The sequence below is a fragment of the Rhynchophorus ferrugineus genome, unplaced genomic scaffold (genome assembly GCF_030347505.1).
Source record: "Rhynchophorus ferrugineus isolate W39M unplaced genomic scaffold, kcgeb_rfMv2 rfM10, whole genome shotgun sequence".
Taxonomy (NCBI): Eukaryota; Metazoa; Arthropoda; class Insecta; order Coleoptera; family Curculionidae; genus Rhynchophorus; species Rhynchophorus ferrugineus.
In genome coordinates, this window is record NW_027472589.1 from 12514241 (window position 1) to 12524507 (window position 10267).

The 10267-nt window shown below is 32.8% G+C and overlaps 1 long non-coding RNA gene across 2 annotated transcripts; it reads right to left on the bottom strand.

Annotated features, from left to right (window-relative positions):
* Nucleotides 1-704: 704 nt before the first annotated feature.
* LOC143204083 (uncharacterized) lies at nt 705-3522 on the bottom strand. 2 transcript variants are annotated; one of them, XR_013007506.1, is made up of 3 exons: nt 3382-3496; nt 2879-3013; nt 705-862 (listed from the first exon to the last, which is right to left on the bottom strand). It is a non-coding gene; the product is annotated as an uncharacterized LOC143204083 (long non-coding RNA). The 2 variants fall into 2 exon arrangements; XR_013007507.1 differs by lacking the exon at nt 2879-3013 and having other exon boundaries at nt 3382-3522.
* Between the last annotated feature and the right edge of the window lie 6745 nt (nt 3523-10267).

Sequence of the window (10267 nt, forward strand, 5' to 3'; positions counted from 1 at the left end):
TATGTTATTTTTATATTTAATCCCGGTTAGGACCTTGCAAAGTCGTTATTTATATTGCTATACCAGTTTGGTATAACGCTAGTTTTGGAAACGTTAAATGATGGTTAATTTAGATTTACTGGCAGAGTTGGAGACCGTAGGACAGAATGAGGTTAAGTACTCATTTGTAGATCAGTTTGTGTTTTAAAGATGACTAAAATAATAAAATAAAATATTCCCTATGCAAATAGGCGATAGATTTTTAATAATTATTGGATATATAGATAAGCATACAATATAAGAAATAGGACAAATGTTTACAAAAATAGATCCTGCAAAAAATTATTAAAACAGAAATATAATACTTTTAGCGAACAATTTATACCAGGGTTTAGATATAAAAATTTTTCGCATCCATCATTCAGAACTTTTTATTTATTCATGTCTTTATTAACTTTTTTTGCGTATAAGGTATTCTTCACTTTGTAGAAAAGACAACACATTTTTTCATGATTTACTTACAAGTTACTTAAAACTTTCTAAAGTATATTATATGGGCCAAATGTTGCTAGAACAATCATAATATATATTTATATTATTTTTTAAGATACTTTAGAGTATATATTGTATATGTCGTTAATATGCATTTCACAGTAAATGTGTATATTAAAAGCATTAACAATATTAAGTTGTAGAGACTGTTTTTCAATTAAAATCGTGCTATATAACTTTGCATCTTTTATTTGGATATGAACTAGCATCCTTTGTTTATTGTTTCCTATATATTTGGTATTTTCATCCTATTTATTATGTATTCCTTTACTTTTAACTTGTAGTTTCTTGAATTCTAATTATTACTCTCATCTCTAACATGTTTGGTTATCTAAAAATTGAATAACTTACTTATATTTCGGTTGTGATATTACATTATTGTCGTAAAATAATGGTGATAGGTCTATGAGATTTACTTAACTATTGCAGATGACATTCTAGAAACGTTATTTTCTGATCACGAGCTAATAATGAATAATTTGTGAACGGTAATACGGCCATTAAAGTGTGGTAAGGTTGGCAAAGTCGACCAAGTGAATTTAGAGAATCGTAGTCGGCATTCGGTAAAGTTCGGTAGTTTCAGCCTGGTTCTGCGATATTGCCATTTAGAAACAATCTAGAGGTGGCCATTTTGGGTTTGATCATGGTAACAGGTGAGCTGAGAAGTCCCCGGCCTGACACATAGATGGCGCTACTAGAATTAAATCCATATGTTTTTTGGTTAGCCCTAACCTTCAAAAGATGCGTGAATAAATTTGACAGCTGCCAGATCATTAGTTTGTGAATTATAGCACTTTGAGTGAAGCAATTTTTCTTATTGTGAAAAAATGGATAAAAGTAATTTCGCATGTTGATAAAATATTACTTTTTGAAGGGAAAAAAATACAGTTGAAGCAAAAACTTGGGTTGGTACCGAGTTTCCGGACACTGCCCCAGGACAATTAACCATTGGTGTGCTAAGTTGGATTATTGGAACGCAGTGGACGAGCAAAAGGGGTTGTTACCGACTAAAACAAAATGATTTTGAATGACCGTAAATTGAAATTGAATGAAACACAAGCAGACACGTTAAAGATATTAACGGAACGTGTACATCATATCAGTTACGAATATTTGGGTTTGAGAAAGTTCTGTGCAAAGTGGGTGCCGCGCGAGCTCACTTTTGACCAAAAAAAAAACGACGAGTTGATGATTCGGAGCAGTGTTTGAAGATGATCAAGCGTAATAAACCCGAGTTTTTTCGTCGATATGTGACAATGGATGAAACAAGGCTCCATCATTTCACTCCGAAGTCCAATCGACAGTCATCCAAGTGGACTGCACACGATAAACCCGATCCAAAGCGTGGGAAAATGATAAAAAGGAATTTCGCGTGTTGATAAAATAGTGAGTTTTGAAGAAAAAAAAACATTTGAAGCAAAAACTTGGCTTGACGCAACAGTCGACTGGCAAAGTTATGGAGTCTGTATTTTGGGATGCGCAGGGAATAATTTTCATTGACTATCTTGAAAAAGGAAGGACCATCAACAGCGACTAAAACATCGCGTTACTGGACCGTCTGAAGGACAAAATCACCGAAAAAAGAAAGTGCTGCTTCACCAAGACAATGCACCGTGTCAAAAATCCCTGAATTGGGCTTCCAATTGCTTCCTTATCCACCGTAGATCCACTCAGATCTCAAAAGAATGCTCGCTGGGAAGAAATTCTCGTCGAATGAAGAGGTGATCAACGAAACTGAGGCCTATTTTGAAGCAGATGATAAATCGTACTACAAAAATGGTATCGAAAAGTTGTAGGGTCGCTATAATCAGCGTATCACCCTTGAAGGGAATTATGTTGAATAAAAAAACTAATTTTGCCAAAAAAAAATGTTTTACTATGGTAGGCCGGGGACTTTTCAATTGACCTGTTATTGGAAGCCTTTGTTTCGTAAGTTAAGAATTTTATTGTTTATAGTTAATTTGTTCTTGTACTGTTTATGTTTATATTATAAATAATAGGCAATAATAATTTGTGAATATTGTCAGAAAAGCTCTTATATCACTTAATCTGAACATACATATGAGTACATTCCATCCAGGTGCGTATCTGATTTTAATTGGCTTCAATTATGTACCAAGTTCATTATCTTTTCGGCATAGTTGACCATATGCAAAACTAATAGTTAAGGATAGTTAGGATAAATATGACTCGATGTCTTTTATGTAAGCATACGTCATCAAAATCATATAGAGTCATTTCGCAACTTTAAAAATGTTTGAAGACTTGGACACTGTTACAGTCTGATATCTCTAAGCTTGACGTATTCCAAATTTGATGTTTAAGGTAAATTCTACGTGTTTCTCACCGACATCGTGTTAGAAGCGAAGTCATTCGGCCATTCATTAGTTACAATAGTTTGGATATATCTGTTGAATGAAAAATGAACGAATTTCTCACAGGCGAAATTGACCTTTTTGGATGGAAGATACAGCGAAAGCTCCTAAAAATAGATAATGAATGTCATAGAAGGCAATCTGAAGAATACGAGGCTCAACTTGTCCGAGACCAGAACAGCTGCAGCCGATGGCCAACCGTGGCGAGATTTGCGAATGAAATGAAATGAAATTCTTGCGGCATCAACCGCAGCTTTTACCAACCAACTTTGTAACCAACCAAGTCTTGGGCATTTTAAGATAATTATAAAATTAAATTATCAAGGGTAGATTTCATGTAGCTCCAGTATACCGGCACCAAAATAGGACTTAAATAATTTTCTGTTGAGTATTTGAGAGTGATATGAAGTGAACAAAGATGAACAATGACGATAAAGGCATTACATCCAGGCAAAATAGTTAAAAGAGAATTTACCTTCATTGAAACTTAAATACTTTAAAGCATCTGCCATCTAATCTAATTAAATCCCATAAACAATTGACCGAAATTATACTGCTGCTCAATACTGTTAGCTGCGGCCGAGTTGTCTCTTCTTCAGAGGAAGAACTTCGCAATGCTTTAGCAGAAATCTCGATCGACATCAGAACCAAGAAGATCAACACAAATGTCGTTACTCGGGACATTGCTTCAGTTAGATCGCAGATGCATTACTAACTTTATATTGCTTGAAATATGTCGAGATAACATGAGGTTTGAACTGCGTGACTGCGTCAAAGAAGGTTATCGGAGTAGCATGAACATGTACCGTGTTGTTCTTGAAATTATATTATTCGTATATTTTTCTTGCGTTCTCTTTATACTGGACTCGACCTGCTCCTTAACGTGGATTTGGAATCAAAATTCCTGCAATTAAGCCATTCCAGAAAGGATAATTATTAAGTGTTTTAGTGTATTCGGATCATTTTTCAAAAAAAAAATATTGAGAAAAATTACACTACAGGTATAATATACGTCAATCAAAATATTTTCTACTATTTTCTACGACCAACCTCTCTGATAATATTGCGATGCCGTTTAAAAAAACGACGTTTGCTTGCCAGTGATTTCTTTTCGTACTTTTTCAGTATTTTGAAACTGTGTGTGAGTCAAGCATCGATATGAATTAATGATTGTTGGTTTTCTTGCAACAATACGCCGACTAGTGTGTTCAATTACAGGGTATTATATAGAGGTTTAACTTAACTAATAGACGAAACCAAGGAAATATTTTGCGTGGTCCCATCAATGCAGAGGCAATATGACTTAAAACTACAATTATTAACACAGGTGTAATAGTTTGTAGATTAGATTTGTTTTATTTACATTTAACTCTTTTTCACACCATCGATGAGGAAGAGTTTCTAGGTCTTTTTATGTAGTATTATCCCCCTATAGGCCTAATCCACCTAATTAACAATTGTATATCCGAGAAACGTATTTTACTATCATTCGACTTTTTACGTTTAGTTCTTGTTTCCTTCGATGGTGTGTTTACTTGTCAAGTCATCATGGTATCACCATTCTTCATAAAATTAATCACTGAATCCTGTATATGTAATGCATTTACCATATCTATAAAACAGTATTCATTCTCTCCTCATACGTTCTAACCTAATGGTTATGTTTAATTTTGAACATTTACAATCATATCTGTGCACACAAATCTTTCACGCCCTACAATATCATTTTCTACAGTTATATTCAATTAATTATGTGCATTCCTTTAGTTGTTTCCACTCTCATCGCTTTGCGTCAGGAATTTCCAGCATTGCACAGTATTATCACATATCCTGAAAGTTTCTTTCAGTCACTTTCACTTTACGACTCACTGTCCAATTCAATCACTACACTGTTAATTCTTAATCTGTCTAAAACATGTTCACGATTCCACCATTCATCAATTACTTCGAGTTCATCCAAACCGAACTATTAATAAATATAATGGCCAAGAAAACCCAACTGAATGCTATTGTAACTTTTACCTTTTTCCATCAATTTTTATTGTCTTTACAGTTTTTTTACTGCTCTCTTGCCAAGAGTGCCACAATGAACCATTTTGAAATATTCAAGTTTCTTATATTATTTCATGCCTTTAGTTAAATTCTTTTTAAGGAAATGTCTGGAAGTTCCACTAAACCTCTTTGAGGGTTATCTGTACACCATTTATAACCTATGCGCTGTAAGAGTGTATGACAGGATATCTTATATTCCTCAGAAAGCTGTATGTCCCTAATTATTTTATGTAAACTTTCTAGAGAGACAATTTTCTCTAAAATAATTTCATTAAAGCTAATATCAAGATGGTCAAGATTTTTCACCCACTTTTGGTTTTCTTGGGTGAATCTAACATATCATTCTTCATTTTGTAAGCAATGTTATTCACAGTACCCACACTAATATTCAGTACGGCAGAAAACCCGCTAAAAACATTGTCAATAAAATTGTAGGGACTTATATTATTTAATATCATCAAGAATTACCTCTCTAACGGAATTTACCGGCAAAAGGGGGCCTCCGTTATCTCGTTCCTTTTCGAAATAACCTATTAAAGCCGCAATCAATTTGTGACCCTGAATATCTATTGTTTTCGCATTTTCAATCAAAGTAATATGATATATTACAGAGCGACTTAAAATTTATCAAGATAAAGAGCTAATATAATGTTTGTCGGTTTATAACCTGTAATAATTATAACTAATATTTTGAATAATTTAGCGTACATGTGACAACTGGACTGCGACCAGCTGTCAGACTTTTGCAAAATTTTTGAACACAATAGTGATAAGAGGTTTTAACTTTAACATTAAATTATTGTGTCTGTATAATTAACTGTAGTTTTTAGATATAGTATAATGTTAAAATAAATTATATTTGGTAACATTTTTGTTTAATTATTTTATTTAGATTAGAATTTTTTTGTATGTCAAAGCCAACTGAATTAAAACTCAGAGTTGATGCGGCAACATTGTAATGATTCGACGTCACAAATATCCACGACGCATTACTAAAAAAACTTTGAATAGACAAATAATTAAATAAAATAAAAATACAGCCAAAATACAAAAAATAAATTGAAAATACAGCCAAATTTTGTTACTGTTTAAAAAGTTCTTTGTAAAATGCCATTGATTAAAAACTTGAAAGGGTTAATTTACTTAAACAAATGTATATTGGTTAAGATACTTATATATTATAATTAATATTTTGGCTTAAGGCTACTTAATCGAGAGAGGTGGGATTTTTTTGGGTCTACGCATGGACTCGATAGAAATAGTAAGTCTTCAACAATAAGTTTAAAAAATATATTAGTACAAAATAAAATAATATAATTGGTAGACGAACAAGTTGATATTGACTTTATAGACAAGATATCATGATTGTTTTATTATATTATATTGTTAATAAATTTTTAAGCTGTCTTTTTAATTCCTCGATTTTACTATAATAAGAGCACAGCTGCTATTTTGATATATATCATACATTTTAATTTTTTGTTGCTGTTCGTTAAAATATTACTTTTTGGTATGTTACAGGAAGAACACAACAGGAATATAACAGCAGAAATCATTAAATATTATCGTCAGAGATTAGTGTCGTAATATCTTGGTGTCACGTGATGTGTCTGCGTGGGAAATCTATCTAAGCATCAACTAAATGCTTTCACAATATTTTGTTGTCTTTATAATGTCCATAATGGTAATATAAAATAACCAATCAAATCGCTAGAACGGCGGTTACAGTATCTATCATGCGGATATTTGGCATTGCGATTGACTTTTCTTTGGAGAGGTCTATTGAGTTTTCTCTATATTATATTATAGAAACTATACAACTACTGGACAGTGCGCAGGAAATCAGAAAATTGAAGCGAACCAAACTGCATGAAAGTGTACACTTAATCTGCTGACGTATCTATCTCACATTCGTCTTGCTTGTGTATTGATCTTGTGTAAGAAGTACAGAAGAGGAGTAGCAGTAAATTATAGATTAAGATTGTACAACGTGGGGCAAAAGACACGCTACCATTTTGATTGCCTATAATTTTTCTCAAAGAAAAGATAATTAAGTTTGGTTTTCATAAAAAGTTTATTTGGTCTTTATATTTTTTTTCGTTGTGATTGAAAATTTATATCGGCTAAATGGTGACCGCGATTCGCTATGCATCTTTCGGCTCTTTTTAAGGTGTTTTTGACGATATCCTGGAACATATGAAGCTGAATTTCTTCAATTTCGTGACGAATATTACCTTTAATATGTTGAATCGTTTGGGGCTTATTCACATAAAATTTAAACTTTAAAAAATCCCATAAGAAAGAGTCGGGTGCTGTTAAATCGAGAGATCTGGCTGGCCATGCTAAATCGCCACTTCGCGAAATTAGTTTTCATGGAAAAATGTCATTCAATAATTGAATTGTTGAACGACCTGTGTGTGCTGTAGCTCCATCTTGCTGAAACCACATGTCCTCTAGTCCTTGGTCTTCCATTTCAGGCACAAGAAAATTTCGAATCATGTCTTGGTACCGTTCAGCAGTAATAGTAACTACAACACCTTGGCTATTTTCAAAAATATAGGGACCAATGATGTTTCCAGCATAAATACCACATCATAGAGTTGTTTTTAGTGGATGCAATGATGTTTCATGGATTAATTGAGGATTCTCCAACATTGACTATGCTGTTTGTTGACGTGACCACTGAGAAGAAAATGGGCTTTATCGCTCATTATCAATTTAGACGAAAAATTCGCATGTAAACGATAAATTGTGGTTTTGTCAGGCACTGGACAATTAGGTATTTTTGACGCAATTTCCGTTGAGTGGAAATAATGGAACGATTATTTTCAATAAATATTGTTAGTATTTCTGCTCGTTCTTGTGACGTATATTTATCCATAATGAAATTTGGACTACACAACACAATGGTTAAAGCGAAACTGAGCTAAACGTCACATAACCAAGATGGCGCGCAATCAAAATGTTAGCGGGACTTTTGCATCACCACTGTTACTAAGCCTGTTACTCTGTTACTAAGCATACACCTGTTACACCTAAGTTACACCTGTTACTAAGCATATTAAATAAACGATGTCACATTAACAAAATTTATGTTCTTCCATTTTTAGTATGATTATTTATAAGCGTGGAATGATACTTACACATATGTTCTGTTTTTTAAATTATAACAATGTATGGATTGAAATAAAACCAATACTATTGGTGGAAGCGCATTTACTATTGAAACATTTATATTTAGCTACACCTGCAGGAGCCTCTGTCGCAATATCCACCTCTGTGTCTTTGTCTTCGGCAATGGAATTCGCAAAACAGGTTACCTGATTTAAATCCCTTGAAACTCACACTTCCCACGGCACAAGACCAACTTCGTGGTTCCAGCGCTTCTAAAACAAACAAGAAAACAAGAATGTTTTATCAACTTTAACTGAATAGGTCTTGGCGCGCAAATGGTAAAATATTGGTGGTAGTTGGGAACACAAAACAACATAGAAAACACTTATACAGAGAACATATGGTTTTAACGCAAAAATGATACTGATACATGGTACTTAGGATAAAAGGTACTTGGTATTGATCAAATTAATCCTTTTTTATGAAGTACTCGTTAGTTCTTGGAGAGCCTCAGTTAGATATTTAGCAAAATCGTGGGCTTTGCTGGGATTCCGATGTTGGTGACAATCAGCCGAAGAGAAATGAAGTTTAGATTGAAGTCCGTGCGTCTGTATAGGGGTGTAGTGGTCATGCATCTCGTGGAGTTAGGAATTTTATATTTTTTATTCTAAATCGAATTCCTTTAGGAGAGTGATCTCATTCCCTGAGAATTTTTTTTGAAAGGTAATAGATCTGGCTCTTATTGTAATATATTCTGAGTCTTGTTATATAATATAAATAATCTAACCTAACTGTTAAATTCGATAGTTTTGACTGAATTCTCTACAAAAAATAACAATTTTCCATTTAGCATTATTGATTTGTTTAGGGAACTGTGCATTTTATTTATGCAAATTGCATTTTAGGCATCCATTACGTTTGTTGTTTTATATAAAAAATCTGTTTCCGAAGCAGCACATCAAACACGATTAGAAATATATTATGATGCTGCTCCGTCATATTTCAGTTGTTGTCATTTTCTTCCTCGCTGATTTCTTCGGATTCCGCTAGAACAGAGATGAAAAGAAAGAATGCAATAACAGTCACAATTGGAATGACCTTCATCTTGCCTTCAGTATGTAGTCCTCCACATACACTGTATAGCAGTATTTATACTTATATATGTAGAAAAATCAATATTTTATTTACGTTGTTTTTTTTAAAGAATTTTAAAACAACTGATAAAAAATATTTAAATGATAATTAAACTCGACACTAAATTGTATGAAATTATGTAAATATTCCAAAAAAATTTGAATATTTTAGAAGCTATGGTAAAGTGTATAAATGGATTTTTTCAAGAAATGCGAAAAATGTTTATTTTCATATTTGAATGGTGTATTACAGTTTTTTATACACTTTCTGGTATGTTAAATTCTTGAAATAGTAATTCGCAATTTTCCCTTTTTAAATAATCAGTGATTAGTGTGGAAAGTTGAGTAAAATGTTGGACGTCCCTTGGTTAATTCTGCCCACCAAAGAAGACGATATCTTCTTAATAATTCTTATTCAGTTTCTTCAGACATTTATTTTATATTATACTCGCATACTTTAATTTTAAAAAAATAAAAGAATAAAATATAAGAAGACACCTAACGGCCATTTTTAAAATTACATCTTATATGATGATTCTTTTGAATCTGTGTCCTGTTTTGGTGTTTTCCAAGAGTTGTATTACTTCGATATTGACATGAGAATGGAGTCTGTCGTCAGATCTCCTTGCAATTCTCTTGATTTCCTTAGTGACAGTCGGTATCTGAAGGTCTCAGTCTAAGAGATAAGCCTTGTAGTACTGCACCTACAATACCTCTGAGGATATTGTTCTAATTGTGTATTGTGTAATCGTGATTTTATTCCAATTAAACCATACATTTTTCTGAATTTTAAATCCAGTTCTTTCCTTTTCTTTTTTATATGTTCCTTCCAGCGAAGTTTTGTATCAAGATTCATTCCGAGATATTTAGCGTTGTTGCTATATGGAATAACAGTATCATTTATTGTTGTTGGTGCTTGGTGCAGTCTGACAACATTTAGATTCATACACATCGTCTATAAGTAAATATTGTTCGAAATATTTGGCACTTCTACCATAACAGACATACTAATCTGTAAAAACTTGTAATAAAATTGTTCATATACAGATTGTTCAATCAAAT